The following is a 16,799-nucleotide window of genomic DNA, read 5'->3' on the forward strand; positions in this document are numbered from 1 at the left end:
TAAAAACATATTTTAAAAAGGAAAAAAAAGAATGCGAAGACTAAAGATGCTAGAGCCCAAAGAGTGAGGGGGAGGGTGGGGCCAGTGGATCCTGCAGGACTGTGTCTGATCATGTATGTCTGAGCATGTACCTGCATGTGAGCATATGCATCATGTCTAAGTGCTGTGCGTGGGTATATTAGCGCGCGGCTCTCGGTGTGGTCCCCTGGCGGAGCATCAGCACCCCTTTTGGGAGCCCCGCGATCTGTCCGGACAGCCCTCTGGTTTCGGTGTCTGCGTGCCCGTGCGCGCCAGGCCAGGCTCCGGGTGTGGGACGCGCAGGCGGAGATTTGCATCTAGGCATCCTGGAGGCAGGAAGCTCGCTCCATCTTTCTGGACTTTGTTCTCACCCTGCTCGGCCACGTCTGCAGCAGGCACTCAGGGCCACTTAGCAGCTCTTAAGTGATGACAATAATTATAATGCCAGAGATGTTCCCAGCTGCGCCCTGTTTCTTACCAGCCCCAGACACTCTTCCGTTATTACAGACAGAAACATCATCTCACCAGGCACGGAGCAGGAAGTGCACGACGGGAGAGGAAGAGAAATGGCCTCTTCGGAGTGGAAAAACACCTCTCTGGCTCGCGAAACGGATCGCTGGACAAAGCAAACAGTTTTCTGCCCGTCCTGGTTAATGGTGCCAGTGTGCAGAGAGACACAGAGGAGGGTGGGTGCCAGGGCCGCGGCCCCCCAGGCAGGGGCGGGGTGGCCAGGACTGTGGAGGGTCCTGAGTCACAGGACAGGCAGGGGGGAGCCCCCGGAGCGCGATTGCTCATGGGAAGAGGCCCGGGGTGCAGAGCTTCTGAAAGCATGGGCGAGGTCCATCTTCCCCAAACAACACCCACCAAGTACCTGCCTTGCACCCAGACTTCAGCCCTGGTTCCGCCATGACCAGCTGAGCCACCTGGGGAAGCGGCTCAGCTCTCCAGGCTCCGGTGCCTTGTCTCTGAATCGGGGACAATACCAGGCTCTGCGCCCGGGGCTGTGGTGCAGATGAAAAGGGGTGACTTCTGTGAGCTCGTCAGTGCTGTGCCGGGCAGAGGGGAATGCTCGAGTCGCTCCTGTGTTCGTAGTCCTTTCCCGGAGCCTTCCCCAGTCCCGTGCGCCTCCCTCCTCCCTCCTCCCTCCTCCCTCTTCCCTCCTGCCCCCTCTCCTGTGCCTTCCTCCCCCCTTCTCCTCCTTCCCTCTCCCCCCCCCCCCCAGAGTTGTGCTGAGTCCCTCAGCTCTATCATCTGAGCAGCTCATGAGGTAAACTGGCCAGCCAGGTCCCCAACACGGGCAGGGTCAAGGGCGCTTCCCCTGCTGGAGCCCGCGGCAGCCTGGGGACTCGCAGCCGTGCACATGTCACTCAGAAGCAGGGCGCCTTCCTCTGGCCTTTAGTTGCAGGACCTGTGTCTGATCATGGACATCTTGCACCCTTGCACCCTCTATGACTTTTGTCACAATGGTCTGCTACAGGGTGGGGCTTGCCATAAAGAGAGTCACAGGAGCCTGGCCGCGTGACTCAGTGGTTGAGCATCAACCTATGAACCAGGAGGTCATGGTTCAATTCCCAGTCAGGGCACATGCAGGGATTATGGGCTTGATCGCCAGGAGGGGGCGTGCAGGTGGCAGCCGATCAATGATTCTCTCTCATCATTGATGCTTCTACCTCTCTCTCCCTCTCCCTTCCTCTCTGAAATCAAATATAAATATATATTTAAAAAGAGTCCCAAGGAAATGGGGGTGAGTAACATGGAGCACTCAAGGTCACTGTGGGAGGTGAGCTGCATGCCTAGCTCTGTGCTGGCACTGAAAGGCACGCACTAGATGGCCGTTAAAGATGACGTTTTATCCTGGGGCTGGTCTGAGTGGGTTTAATTAGCACAGAGAAGTCAAGAAGCAAATATGTATTGAGCAATTGGCACTGCCAGGCACAGTGGTGGGTATTTTCCATGTGTTATCTCAACTGGCCCTCACGCCCGCCCTGGGACAGACAGTGTCATCAATACCTCCTCACAGGCCAGGAAGCGGGCGTCTGCTCAGGACCAGCTGCACGGGCTCCACCGTCACGCCCCCTCCTGCCTCTCCGAGAAGCTGTCTTTGTCCTGGACGCTGCAGGCAGCATTGTCGCCTCTCGCTGAGCAAGAAATGTTTGCCAGAGGAATAAATTGGCCAGCGCCGCTCATTTTGCCCATGGGACCCGGGAGGTCTTCCCTCTGCCTGGCTGACCTCTCCTGCTACAAGCCACACCCCTTCTCTCTTGTTCGGTCCTCAGCAAGGGCAGCTGGGAGCACAAAGTGTGCGCCCCCCGCACAGGGGTCCTTAGGAGAGAACGGGAGCTACAGCTGGGTGGGGTCTCTGAGGCCTGCTCTAATGACAGGGGCGGGGCTGGCTGGGCTGTGAGGTTTGGAAGCCCTGGGTCTTGCTGGTTTGGCTCCGGGGCTGCCCTCTCCAGGCCCCGGTCAGCTTTCTCATCAGCACAGCGGGGCCGGCAGCGGGGCCGGAGGGAGTCTGTCACAGGCCCTGGCACCTGGGCACCAGCCAGTCCTCTCTCCCTCTGCTGGTGGGAGAACCAGAGAAGAAAAATGGGGCCTGAATGGAAACTTCAAAACCCTGTTCCTCCCCAGCAGGACTTTCTGAACCTGCCAGCCAGCCCAGCCTTCCCGCAGCCCACCTCCTTGCAGCCCGGGGCCTCCCCCAGGCCCAGCCTCCTGCTCCAGGCCAGCTCCCCCCGGAAGATGTCACTGATCAGTCCCACCTCTTGCCTTGGACGCTTTTCACCTGTTTCCCTTCATCAGGACATGAATAATCAGCACTCACAGGGCCGCAGCTTAGTTAATATTTTAAAATGTTTTCCATGAGTTCAGGCAGCACGTGATTCTCACGCCTCAGTAGGAGACAGACACCCTGAGAGGTGAGTGGGAAGGGAAAGCGGCCGGACCCATTCTCGGGAGGCCTCGCTCTGGTCCGCCCGGGGCCGAGAATGGGTCACGGGACTGAGCCAATCGGTCCCCTCTCAGGGGCAGCGGGGCCTGTTAGAATGCTGATGCGCAGGCCCCACCTCTGGAGCATCTGGCTCATGGGAGGCCCCATCGTCTCCTGGGAGCCATCTGTTGCTGCAAACAAAATGCTCCCCGGTTGGTGTTTAAAGCACCACCTCGCGATGCTCTCCTGGTCCGAGGAGTAGGAGCCGGGCAGGCGGCTGAGAGGTCTGTGGTCGGTCGCTCCAGGGGCTGCCTTCAGCCCCAGCTGGGACGGGACAGCCAAGGCGTCAGGGTCGCCTCCACCCGGTCTCTCTCCGGCAGGCGCTCTGCCTTGCTGAGCAGCTGGCTGCCCAGAGGTGGCATTACAAAATCTAAGGCACGAATTGCAGATCTCCTAAAAAAAAAAAAGTCCTCACCCAAGGATATTTTTCCATTGATTTCCAGAGAGAACGGAAGGGAGGGAGAGAGACAGAAAGAGAAACATCTATTGTGAGGCAGACACATCGATTGTTTGCCTTCCGAATGTGTCCCAACCAGGCCAGGCACTGAGCCTGCAAATGAGGTACATGCCCTTGATGGGAATCAAACCTGGGGCCCTTCGGTCCGCAGGCCCACACTCTATCCCCTGAGCCAAACCGGCTAGCGCTGCAGATCTCTTAAGGCCCAGACTCCAAAGTTACTCAGTGATGGTTCTGCCTCTTTCTATGACTCAGAATACGTCAGAGCCAGCCCGGACGAGGGACAGGAGGCAGGCTCCACTCTCAGCGGGAGGGTGGCAGAGCTTCGCTGGGAGCCCACGGGAAGGAGACACGACTGAGGCCGTCTTTGTAAACACAGTTCACCATAATTTTACAGCCGACTGAAGACGAGTGTGCTGTGCCCACGATCTGTGACCATGTCTCAGGGAGCCGCTCCCCACCGCTCCCTCCCCCCTCCCCCTCCTCCCAAACAGCCTCAAAGCGCTGTTCTGGGGGCTAATTCATTTGCCCTGGATTTCTCTGTCAATACCCGTCCTGTCTTTTGCATTCAGCCAACACCCATCATATACCAATTCTTTTGGCAAGTAGAGGAGAGGAAGAAGAGGGATAAAACATAAACAAGCCCTGGCCGGTTTGGCTCAGTGTATCGGCCCGAGGACCAGAGTCTCGGGTTCGATTCTGGTCAAGGGCACATATCCTGGTTGGAGGCTCCTCCCAGCCCAGGTTCTGGTCAGGGTGCGTGTAGGAGGCAACCAATCGGTGTGTTTCTCTCACATCGCTATTTCTCTCGGTCTTTCCCTCTCTCTCTTCCACTCTCCCTAAAAATCAATGGAAAAATATCCTTGAGTGAGGATTAACAAAAAACAGAAACATAAACAAAGCATCCTTCCCATTTCTAAGTTACTCACCATCTGAGAGTAGGCAATGTGGTTGATTCCCAGGCTAAACAGTGCAGCCCTCCTCCCAGGGCTAAAGCAGGAAGTTGTGAGTTCAACGTGGGAGGACAGTGGTGGGTTCTAACAATGTGCCAGGGAGAGGGTGCGTCCAGGGCTGTTCCAGCGGATGGCCAGAAGAGCGAGCTTGATACCCATCGAATCCACCAGCCACACCTCAGCTTGGATACAAGTCCTGAAAAATGAAAACAAATAGAGATAAGGCTTTAGATGCCTGACATTAAATATGCCCGCAGCATAGAGGCAACTGCATGAGCAGCATCATCAGAGATAACAATTACAGGAGGGAGGGAGGGGGAGAAACCAAAGGACCCAAGAGTCCACTACAAACAGACGAGAGAAGCCCGGCTGCCATGGCGCAGTGGCTGAGCACCAACCTATGAACCAGGAGGTCACCTTGGACTCCAGGTCAGGGCACATGCCCGGGTTGCTGGATCTACCCCCAGTAGGGCGCGTGCAGGAGGCAGCCAATCAATGAGTCTGTCTCATCATTAATGTTTCTCTCTCTCTCTCTCTCTCTCTCTCTCCCTTCCTCTTTGAAATAAACAAAAACATATTTAAAACAAAATAGATGAGAGAGGCAGTGCCTGTATGGCCACAAGTGATCTGCAGACCTGCCCAGCATCCTTCTTGAATGCCCACTGTCATCAGAATTGAGTCCCCTTCCCAAGGCAGGCCAGGCGCAGCCCCGGGATGCCAGGCGCAGCCCCGGGACGCCAGGCACAGCCCCGGGACGCCAGGCCTCCTGGGAGAAGTGCAGGGACGTTCCTCTTGCCCCTGGCAGTTGGTCTGCAGCCTTCACGTGACTTCCATATAAAGAAGGTCAACAGTCCACCAGCCCACGTCATTTTTATTGTTTTCTTAAACACCAGCTCAGGCTTTGGGTGGGGGTGGGAGCTGGGGTGCAAAAGAAAATAAGTGGATTCAAATCCATCTTAACTGCATGGCAAACATGGCCCAGTTCGTGGGTGATGATCAACTTGCAAAGAGAGTTTATAGTCTGAATGGAGGTGCCTGCTGGGCTGCAGGTTCTCCCGGCTCCCACACTCAGCTGTGCTTCTGTTCTGAGCCCATCCAGCGGGTTGGACAAAAACGCTATGATGATGAACAGGTGGCTCTCACCATGAAGCTGGCTCCGGGCACTCGGGGAGGGCGGGCGAGAGGCGCCTGCGATGCTCACAGGCAGCGGCCTCTGTGCGCCAGGAAGGCAGAACACGAGGCTATTCTGGTCTTGTCTGGGGAGCCATTAGCATTGCATTTCCAACGCCATTATCTCCGAAGGGCAGCATCACTTGGCTTCCCCCCAGGGGCATCACTGGGAGCGGCAATGGTGGCATATGGTCAGAGTGGAAGGGCTGGGGGAGAAGGCGTCACGTGCTCCAGTCTGGAGAACCAGCAGCTCTGGCCGACGTGTGCTCACAATTAGAGGCCAGCACCTTGAGGTGACAGTTCACGCTTATAGGACAGGTTTCAGTTATTCAGGCAGCAACTGGTTTTCCAAACTAATGGAACTGGCGTGGATCTTTCACTTCAAAACAAACCTTGTCCAGGCTTTGTCACGGCTTGTTTTTTTCCTGGGGGGAAGGCAGGGGAGAATTTATTTCCGACTTTCCCACTATGGTGGCCTCTGCTTTCTTCCCTTCCCCCCAATTAAGGCCTTGGCATCAAGGTAGCGAAGGGAAGGGGCCATGCAGGACCCACTCCAAGAGGAGAGCTGGTGGAGTGTGTCCTCGACATGCTGGCTGTGCCAGCCTGTGCCCGTGGGGCTGTGCCTGGCAGAGAGGTCTTCCGGGGGAGGGGCTTTCTCAGGATGAAACGCTGTCCTCCCAGCTGGGGCCTCACTCGTATCAGGTAGGGCTGTGCTAACTGCACGGAACAGATAATGAGCTACTGCACATGTATGTAATAGGAGCTGAATTTTCTCATGAAGCCAGAACTCCACAATGAAGTCATTCAGATGTTGATGGCCGCCCATCCGGCCTCCTTAGTAGGAGACTTCTTTCTTCCTGGTTGCAAGATGGCTGCTTCCCCTCCAGGCATCACATTCATGTTTCCGAGAAATAAGAGGAGGAGGAGGAAGAGGGGGAGGAGCAGGGAGAAAAAAAGTCAAGGGTAAAAGGTACATACTACTGTGTCTTTCTTAGAATTCTCACTCAGGACAATTCTGTTCCCATCCTCTTGGCCAGAGTTGGGTCATATGGACACCCCTCATTGCAAAGGAGTCTGGGAAATCAGTAGTTTAAATTGAACACATTGCAGTTCTGATAGGAAGGGAAAAGAAGAGAGTGGATCTAGGGAACCAACCATGTCTGCCACCTTCCCCAGTGCCTCCAGCTCCATGGAGACATCCTTCCCTGAACTACAATGTCAGTGTCAGGGTCACCTGCCCTTCTTTGCTGGCCTAGGAGCTCTGGGAGACTCACCACCCAGTTTTCTCCTGCTTGTGCCCTCAATAGCTGCTTTATCCATTCATCTTGGTGAGAGAGAGCAATGCACATGCACTCACTGGCCTTGTCTAGCCCGAGGTGCCAGTGCGCAGGGAGCCAGGTCTGCAGACCCTGTGGTTAAACGGAGGGATTGCTGGCTGGAGAGAGAGTGAGCAAGAGAGTATTCAACATGAATCTGAAAAGGTGGTGGGGCAAGATCATGTAGGGTCTTGTGAGCTATGATTCCCTTAAATTCAACTAGTATAAGTGGGTTGCCAAGCAAGACACTGGTGTCTATGGGTGAGTAATATGCCTGGCCGACCCCAAGGAAGTCCCATTCTATTGGGGTAGCACACATGCAATTAGACATCATAAAAGTCAGACTCTGACATGTCCAAGGACAGATGTGGAGACATAACACTGCTCATGGCAGCAGGGACAAGACAGCTTCCCTTTCAGTAGGTGGTACTTACATTTAGTTTTGCCCAGTAGGTAGGATCCTGGTAAGTAAAGAAGTGAAAGAGAGAATGTTTGAAGGAGAGAAAATTATCTGGGTAACAGTTTGGGGGCAGAAAAGCAAGCAGTGAGCTGGAATAATTGTGACTGGCCCTCTTGAGCTGGGGGACAGTGTTGGCAAGGACTGGGGTGATAGCATGATGGATGGATGGGGAAGGCAGTGCACGGAATGTCTCAGGAGATGAAGCAGAAAAGGGTATTAGGTTGTAAAGAAAGAATGTCATGTTACGTTGGATTTTATGTCCACACAGCCCAAAGCAATCTATAGATTCAACGCAATCCCTATCAAAACACCATGTGCCCTAGCTGGTGTGGCTCATTGGATAGAGCGTCAGCCTGCAGACTGAAGGGTCCCAGGTTTGATTCCAGTCAAGGGCACATGCCCAGGTTGCGGGCTTGATCCCCAATGGGGGGCGTGCAGGAGGCAGCCGATCTATGATTCTCTCTCATCATTGATGTTTCTATCTGTCTCTTCCTCTCCCTTCCTCTCTGAAATCAATAAAAAATATATTTAAAAAAACACCAATGGCATTTTCTTCACGGAACTAGAACAAAGAATCCTAAAATCAATTTGGAACCACAGAACACCCCTAGGAGCCACCGCAATGGTGAGAAAGAAGAACAGAGTTGGAGATGTCTCTGTGGAAAGTCACATGATCTAGGGGTCTCCCCCGCCCGCTGAGCCTCACTATTTCAGGAGCTGTCTGTGGCTCCCAACGCAGTGCCCAGCTTTCCTCAATGCATGTATACTTTCGGTGTTCAGGTTTTAAGACCGGACCACATATTGAACAATGAAATTACCTGGGATTTGCGCTGGGAGGGCCTCAGGATTATCTAGTTCACCTCCTTCACTGCGCAGGTGAGAACGCGGAGGCCCAGAGCTGGGACTCTCCTAGCAGTGCTGCCTTCCTAGGTTTGTAATGACGTCCCCAGGGCCCTGCCCAGGCTCAACGGTCCAGCCTCTCTCACCAGCCAGCCCTCGTCCTGTGGACCCCCATCTCACCTCAGGCTGGGCAGCCTCATGGCAGGCAGCATGGCCTCCTGGGTGCCAACCAGTGGCCAGGCCTTGCTGAGTTTCTGCCAAGCTGGCCTCTTCCCTTACTTCATGCCTGCCCGCCCCCGCCCCCCGCCCCTCCCCCCACCCCTCCCCCCGATCCCGGCTTCTTGAGCACTGAGGCCTGCGCCAAGCCTCAGGGGCCAGTGCTTACAGGGGAGCCAGTTCACAGGGGAGGAAGCGGAGGCGCTCGATCGCTGAGCTGTGCGGAACTAGGGTTTAGATCTCCAGGTGCAGTTTTCCGTCTTGAATTGGGACCCTGCGGAGCGGGCTGACTTGGCGGGGTCTTGAAAAGGGGGTTCTGGGCAGCAAATCTGCGGCTGGGGTGGGCGCCCCACCTGGCTCTCGCTGAATGACAGCGACAACCAGACTCGCGGCGCCACGACGCAGCCCTTCCTGCGCGCTCCCCGCACGGCCCCGCTGCGAGGGGCGCGGGCTGCGGCGGCTCGCCGGGCTGCTCCCTCTGATTCCCGTCCCTGGTTCACTGTTGACAGAGGCACTGGCCGTCATTGTTGGTCTCGCTCCCTTCCCTCCCGCAGCAGAGGGAGCTCAGGCAGCGGCGCTGCCCGCCCCTGGCGCCGGCTCCTGTTGCTCCTCCGAGCGGGCCGCGCTTCGCAAGAACCCTTCCACCCGGGGCGGGGCGGGAGCGGCGTGGGCCTGCGTGGACGCGCCCGCGAGCCGGAGGGGACTGACAGGGAGGCGGGGGTCCCTCAACAGCGCGCGGAGCCCCCTCCCCGCCCCTATCCCACCGCCCCCCCCGCATCAGCCCCCGGAGCCCCGCTCCTACCCCTACCCCATCCCACCCCCATCAGTGCGCGGAGCCCCCTCCCCGCCCCTCCCCCACCCCACCCCCATCAGTGCGCGGAGCCCCGCTCCCGCCCCTACCCTATCCCACCCCATCAGCCCGCGCAGCCCCCTCCCCGCCCCTTCCCCACCCCACCCCCATCAGCGCGCGGAGCCCCGCTCCCGCCCCTACCCTATCCCACCCCATCAGCCCGCGCAGCCCCCTCCCCGCCCCTTCCCCACCCCACCCCCATCAGCGCGCGGAGCCCCGCTCCCGCCCCTACCCTATCCCACCCCATCAGCCCGCGGAGCCCGCCCCCTCCCCTCCCCCACCCCATCTGTCAGCAACCCGCGGAGCCCCGCCCCCCGCCCCTAGCCCCCATCCCACCCCCAGCAGCCCGCGGAGCCCCGCCCACCTCCCACCCCCCCAACCCGTGGAGCCCCGCCCACTTCCCAGCCCAGCCCGCGGAGCCCCGCCCACCTCCCACCCCCCAGCCCGCGGAGCCCCGCCCCCGCCCCACCCGGCCCGCGAAAGGAGGCGGAAAGCGGACAGCCTCCCCACCGCCCTGCCCCGGGCGCCACTCCCAGCTCCTCCGGCTCGGCACGTCCTCAGGGCATCGCCTGGGACAGGATCGCGCTGCGCAGGTGAGCGACTGCGAGGGGCGAGGTTGGGCTCCCCTTCCCGGAGGGAGAGGCTCCGGAGGGGAAGGGTCGGAGGCGCCGGCGAGCTGCGCGGTTTGCTGGTTTCGCGGGTGTGAGCCGTGTCCCCGGGCGGCGGCTGCGAAGGAGGAGGTGGGCGTCGGAGGGGAGAGGGGCCCCTGGGCAGAGGCCCGGCGAGGCCGTGGCTGTGCACGCGATCGCTTGGAGCGCGGGCTCTGGTTTGGGGGAGAAGGGGAAAGGGCTGCACCATCCTTATCCGGCGGGCGCCTCCCCTTTGCTACCTGCAACCGTGGCCCCCGGATAGAGCCTGGGCGGGCGGCTGGGTGTGCGTGTGCACACAGGAGCGACACAAAATGGAACTTGCTGGTTAGGGGAGCGGCAGGGCGGTGGGGGGAGGCAGAGAAGGGCTGGGGCTCTAGGGCGCGGGGATCATGAGGACGCTGCATCAGTGTTTCCCTCCTTGTTTATCTAGTCCCGATGTCTTTTAGGGAGCCCTGCTCCCCGCCCCCCCATCCCCTCCTTTCCCTCCTTTCCTCCTACCCAGCCCCTTCCCGGGCGGGGCGACCGGCAGAACCTCCCCATTGTGTCTCCCGGAGCTTCCGTGCGAGTTGGAGGCGCTCCTGGCGCCGGCTTCTGGCTCTTACAAGTGGTGGCTGGAGGAGAAAGCTCGCAGGTGGGAGCAGAGAGCGGCTGTGCTGAGAAACGGCCTGCCCAGACCGCTGCCCGCCCCCAGCCTGGGGCCAAGGCTGCGGCGGCCTCGCCCCACCCGGTGGGCTCTGTCCCCTCCCCCTGGTCTCCTTGGCGGGTGCTCTCTGGCCGGATGCCCAGGTTTGGAGATGGTCGAAGATACCCCCACTCCGGGGCCTCCTGCTCTCATATTGTGGATGTGTATACGTTTTCAGCAACTTAGCCTTTGGCATGTGACCTGCCTGCTAGTTTCCATGGAGACGCCTCTAATTCGCAGCCTCCTTCCTTTTCCTGCCCATTCCTCACCTCCTGTCTCCTTCCCGACCCCCAACATGGCTGCCTGGATACTGGGTATCTGTGGCTCCTCTGGCCGGGGACCCTGCCTAGCTAGCTCCCACCCAAACTGACATGGCCCCTGTACCCACTCCCCTCACCCCCACAGTCCACATCACAAACACATGCATACATGCCTTCCTGCACACACACCACCGCTGTTGCACGTATATCACATCACATGCACATCAAACACAACATACGCATACCTCTACAACACCACCCACCCATACGCCCTGCCATCATAGTATACATGCACACACACAGCACACACAAAAACTATAACCCATACACACACACACACACACACACACACGGTGCTTCTCGGTAGATCTCAGCTGGGAGATAGGACATTTCTTGCCTTGACAGGCTCTGTGCCTGCACATATAGGGGAGGGCCAAGAGGCCGGAGGGACACATTCCCAGGAACCCTGAGAGGCAGGTGGAGAGATCTTCTCTAAGGGGAGCCCCTCTCCTGGGTCAGAACGTAAGTCTTCACGGCTGCTTTCTCCATGCCCTGCCCCTGAGCAAGCCCGAGGCTCCTGGACCAGCCTAGGAGTCTGCTCAGGCCCTTCTGTCTTCCGGCCTCATGGAGGGCCAGGCGGTCTTCGGCCAGCAGAAGGCCAGCAGAAGGCTCGGAGCCTCCCAGAGGTGGCAGGGACGGGGAGGGGCCGGGAGCAGCGACAAGGGGGAGAGAGGGCCACGGATGAGGGAAGTCAGAAGAGCAGGAAGGAGAGGAGCCAGGTGAGTTAGCAAAGTGCACGTCGGGCCGGGAGAGCTGTCTGGCGTCCAGGCCTCCCTCTCTTCCCTGGCACCTTTTCCTGCTTGGCTCCTCCGGCCACATCTCTGCTTCCCAGAGAGGAAGCAGGTTTGCAGTGGGCTGCGGGATTGCCAGGGCTGTGCTGAGTGAGACCTGTGGATTCTGTGAGGATCAGGCGGTAGGCAGGAGGCAAGTCTTCCTGACCTCCGTGATCCTGGGACTGACCGAGGACCCAGCTCATTTGTCCAGTGAGCTTGTTAAGGACCTACTGTGTGTGAGTTGCTGGGGACATGAAGGAGAGGAGGAAGACACAGCCCCTGACCTTAGAGTTCTGGATTTTTAAGAGCCAGAAGGGGCCTTGAGGGAACATCCAACCAGGACATTGTGTATATGGGGAAACTGAGGCGCAGGTGGGAAATGGAGGCTCACACCCAGTAGTGGCTGGGCCATCTGACCTTCAGCAGTCCTCTGGGGACTGGTATGTCCTTTCCAAGTGTGGGCCCCCTGGTGGGTGGGGAGCCTGCTTCGTTTTGTTTTCTTGGAGGGTGAGGCAAGAAGGAGCCATTGCCTAGACCCTGGAAACGCCGTAAATCAGCACACACTCCCCTGCCCCCAGCCCTGTGGGATTCAGGTGGCCGCCATCTGGACTCACTGTCTGACAGAGCGCCGCCAGCTTCTGCCCGCGCCTGAGGAGATAAAGCAGCCCTGACAGCCCAGCCCCAGGAGGCAGAGGCCCAGCGGGCAGGCGGTGAGCCTGGAGGCACAGACGGGCTCTAGTCCAGGCTCTGCCCTGAGGGTGAGCGCATTCATTCCACAGGCATGTTTTTGCTGAAAGTCAGAAATGGCTGAGACTGATCTTAAGCAACTGAAAGCCTCCAAGATTTCAGACCTCTATTTCCGCCTCAGGTCTGTCAATAACACCTTGTTTTTAGGGGGTTAGGTTCCATGATTTCAAAGGCATTTCTTCCGCTCAATTTTTGTCGATTATGCAATCTGAAAGAGACCCTTGTCTCTGGGGCTGAATCGTAATGATTTCAGAAAACAGGGTTGCCGGTGAGCAGAGCAGAAAGGGGCTGGTCTCCGTTTACTCCAGAGAGAGCCTCCGCCTGCACCCAGGTGCCCAGGAGACCGAGCCCAAGCTTCCTCCTCTTGGCTGTGGAGCCGGCCCCCTGGACACTGGTCCACCTGCCGGGACCCAAACTGGGGCGGGTGGAGCCTTGAAAGAAGCGCCCTCTGGGGAGGATGAACTCCGGGCCCTCCGTTGGTGGGGGGCTTTCCTCTGGAAGGGGGGAGCCTGTGGCAGCATCTCTGCTCTGGAACAGGAGGGAGGAGGGAGAGCCTGACCTGGGAAAGCAGGAAGCCCGCTTGGAGTTTATATGAAGATGTGCGAGGGCGCACAGGCCCAGGGCGAGGGCTGGGACTTGCAGTGCGGCTGCTCCACTCAGAACGTCTGATCTGGGGCGGAGGGGCCGGCGATGAGGGAGGGTCCAGTGCGGATGACCGGGGCCCCACACAGCCAAAGGGCAAAGCCAGACCTCAGAAGAGACCCGAGGCCAGGAGCGTCGTTTTAACAGACGATCGTTGAGCCCCTCGGTCTGCCAGGCGCCGTGGCCTTCCTTTATCTCACAGAGCTGTGGGACGATGGCTGCCCACGCACCAGGCCCTCCTGCTCAGGCAGAGCGATGGGTTTATCCTGTCCCTTCCTCTCCCCCTGCTGACCTGACCCCACCCCCACCAGGAAGGCTCTGCAACCTTCTTCCACAGCAAGGCCCACCCGCTCACATGCTCACTCACTCGCACACACTCTCCCTCTCAGACACATGCATAAGCTGGCAGACCTGACGCAGACAGCACGCGCTCACAGGGCCTCACGCCCGCGCAGCGTGGCCAGCTGCGCCTCACCCAGGCCATTGTGACGGCCCCTTTGCTCCATTGGCTCGGTCCCAGTCCGTCCCCTTGACCTCATCAGCCTGTCAGACATGGCTCTTCGTTGCCTGCGAATAAGGAGGTGCCGGCGCTGGCACTGGCACTGCAGGGGCTCTGTGGGCTGTCACCGGGCATCCCAGCCCCCTTCTCTGATGATTGCCTCCTGCTGCCTGTGCCAAGGCCTTCTGGAAGGAGCTCTCCGTTGCAGCCTGCTAACTCGGCTGGCCTTGGGGACGCACGCTTGGGCTCCAGTCTGCGTCCCCAGGCTCGCTAGTTTTCTCACCGCGTGTCAAATGGGTGCAAGGACTGGGCAGGGTGAGTGTGTAAAGTGCTGTGTGTGCCCGGCACACAGTAAACACTCCGTGCGTCTCGGCTGCTGTCGGAATGCTTGCAGTGACGTTGCTGTCCGAGTGGCATTTTGTAGTTATGACATCATCCTCTGAGGCACTTCCCAGTGCTCATTCTTTCAACTATTTTTCCTGATTCCCAGGAGACACACAGGCTTTCCTCTTCCCTGCCCCCTTGTCCTCGCCCCCTCTACCCCCCTCCCCCGCCCCCCGCAAGGCTCTGTGGCCCACTGTGCTTTCATTTTAGCTACTTATGTCCACGCCTTCTCCCCTCCACTCCCACTTCCCTCTTCAATGGCAAGGTCACTCCTGCCCTAGACAGTGCAGTGGGGCCAGGCCCCTATCCTGGCGGTGCTCAGGTGGGCGCCAGGGAGGAAGCCCATGAGCATGGGGGGGACCGCTCTCCCACCAGGAGGGGTGAACGCCATCGTCCTTCCCAGCTGCCTTCTCCTGTCACTCACACAGGGCTGCCACGCCTTCCTGAGGCGGAGGTTCTCACCCGGCCTGCTTCCTTTGGGAGTCTCAAACGAAGAATTGGACTCCAGCTTAGGTACGGGATGCTTAAGGGCGGAGGCCAGTGCAGGAGCGGACTCCTCGGAGCATTTTGGTGATTGGGGTTTGGCGGAGACCTAGAGAGCGGAAGGGAGGACCTGGGGACTGGGGACTGAGGAAGTTTTAACATTCCTTAGGAAGTCAATACAGACCCTTAGGCTGTTCTGAGTTTAGCCTGGATTAGGACTTAAAGGGGTAGTGACCCGGAAGCACTCATTCAGTCAGCCACCATTGTTTATTGAGCAGCTACGCTGAGTCCTGGAGATTCAGATGTGCCTAGAACGTGGCTCTGCCGCCGAGGAGTTCGTAGTCCGATGGGGGACACACTGGTGCATGTGTGGGAGGAGGTGTGGCCGTGGCTCTGTGGGGACGGAATGAGGGCCTGTGTCTGGGCTGGGGACAGTGTGTTTCCCGGAGCCAAGATAAACAAGGTCAAGTACACCCTCCATAAGTGCATGTACCCCGCTCACTCCCAGACCCAGGACAGATCTCCAGGGAGGAGGCCCTATGGGTCACGGTTCGTCCCCGGGCCACACCCCATGTCCCAAGCAAGACAGTGGGATTTTATGCAACGTACCTCTGCAGGCTCAACCACAAGGGCAGAGCCAGGCTTTCAGGGAGGTGGGCAGAGGTTGCCTGGACACTGCGGTGTGGCTGGGGGAGTGGAGGGGCGGGGCCCAGCCCGGGCAGCTGCTCTGAGTTCGTTCCTGCAGCTGGGATTGCTTGTCAGCCTCCCCTGAATGGCCCTTTGTCAGCAGCCACGGAGGAGGCGATGCCCGTGCTGGCCTGACTCGCTCATGCCCAGCAGCTGTCGGGGCCCTGGCTGGGGCTTCCTTGCGATGCTGCCCGCCAGCCAGAACCCCTAGAGGTGGCCTGAGCACCGCAAGGATAGGGGCCTGGCCTCGCGCTGGCCGGAGCGGCCGGGGTCCCGCTGCCTCACTCATCCTGGCACCGTAGGCTCTCCGCCTGGCTGGCGGTGGCCGCATGGGACTGCGCTCAGCTCCTGCCTCTGAGGGCCCTTATGAGAGGCCCCTGGGAGAATGGCTGAGACATCAGCAGGGACGGTGGCGGGGGTGTGGGGGGGGGGGGGAAGAGGGGGAGTGAGGCGCTGCACCTCCTCTGGCTAGGGGACTCAGAAACCAAGCCTGCATCTGTGATTTGTGAATGCCGTTTCCCTTTCTAAGGAAGGGGTCTTCCTTTTTCTCCTGGTGACTTCCTGTTTCTCTTCCTGCGAAATCACTCCATCTTCAAGGCAATATAATATATACCGGGATTTGTCCCCCCTGCCCCCTGCCCTGTGTAGCCAGGCTGTGTGGGTTCTGGGCTCCAGAGAGACAGCTCTGAGTCATGGGGATCTGTGGGCCCAGGGTGTCCCCCTTGTGGGGGGGGGCAGACCTCGCAGTGTGGGGGGACCCAGTGGGAAGGGACCCCCTGGGAGGTGTCAGCGGCAGTGAGGATGGGGCGGAGGCAGCCTGCCGTGCTCCTGTCTGTCCAGCAGCCTGGGCAGTGTGGGGGTCCAGTAGGGGGTCCGGCCACTGTGAGTCCTTCCGCCACTAGGAGATCACCACCTCTGCTCTCCTCAGTGTCCGGGTTCGAATCTGTGAGGGGCCAGCACTTTAAGTTAGGTTATTACACAGAATAATCGGCCCTAGCCGGTTTGGCTCAGTGGACAGAGCGTCCCAGGTTCGAGTCCAGTCAAGGGCACATACCTTGGTTGCAGGCTCCTCTCTGGCCGGGGCCCTGGTCAGGGCACATGCAGGAGGCAACCAATCGGTGTGTTTCTCTCACATCGATGTTTCTCTCTGTCTCTCCCTCTCTCTTCCACTCTCCCTAAAAATCAATGGAAACATATCTTGGGTGAGGATTAACAAAAATAAAATAAACAGAATAACTGGTTTACTGTTTATTTGATGGGCATCTCAAATGCAAATCGGGGAGCTGTCACGTTGTCTCCGAGGGGCAGCGATCCCTCTGTGGCCTCTGTGGCCCCAAGCGCTTGTTCAAAAGGCAGCTTTCCAGGCCTTTGCTGGCTCTGGCCCTGCGCTTGGCTGCCAGAACGGTGATGGGAGGAGGTTAGGGAACTGTTTTTGTGTTAAGTAATTTAAGTGTTAATTACTTTTAATAGCCCTTTTAAAAACAATTTTAATTTATAAGAAAAATTTGAGCAGATAGTACAGAGTTCCAGTCAGCCCCAGCACACCCACTGCATCCCCCAGCATTAATATCACGCACAGTGGGGCACATCTGTTACAAACACTGACCTACAGATAAGAGGCCAGAGGGAGAAGGGAGAGCGGACAGTGCTTCCTGAGGTGGAAGGA

At 58.6% G+C, this 16,799-nt stretch overlaps 1 protein-coding gene and 1 long non-coding RNA gene across 4 annotated transcripts in view; one reads left to right on the forward strand and one right to left on the reverse strand.

Moving 5' to 3' along the window:
- Positions 1-1,913: 1,913 nt before the first annotated feature.
- LOC132240506 (uncharacterized) lies at positions 1,914-9,125 on the reverse strand. Its single transcript, XR_009454345.1, has 4 exons — positions 8,586-9,125; positions 5,050-8,228; positions 4,391-4,610; positions 1,914-3,397 (listed from the first exon to the last, which is right to left on the reverse strand). It is a non-coding gene; the product is annotated as an uncharacterized LOC132240506 (long non-coding RNA).
- Positions 9,126-9,723: 598 nt separating this feature from the next.
- FXYD6 (FXYD domain containing ion transport regulator 6) overlaps positions 9,724-16,799 on the forward strand; it is a 37,868-nt gene continuing 30,792 nt past the window's right edge. For 2 of the 3 annotated variants that reach the window (XM_059707768.1, XM_059707770.1), the window contains exon 1: positions 9,724-9,859. The gene's annotated coding sequence lies outside the window, so the exon portion shown is untranslated. Of the gene's footprint in view, positions 9,860-14,409; positions 14,477-16,799 lie in introns of those variants that run through there. The other variant, XM_059707769.1, reaches the window with a different exon arrangement.

Source organism: Myotis daubentonii, chromosome 9, assembly GCF_963259705.1.
Source record: "Myotis daubentonii chromosome 9, mMyoDau2.1, whole genome shotgun sequence".
Lineage (NCBI taxonomy): Eukaryota > Metazoa > Chordata > Mammalia > Chiroptera > Vespertilionidae > Myotis > Myotis daubentonii.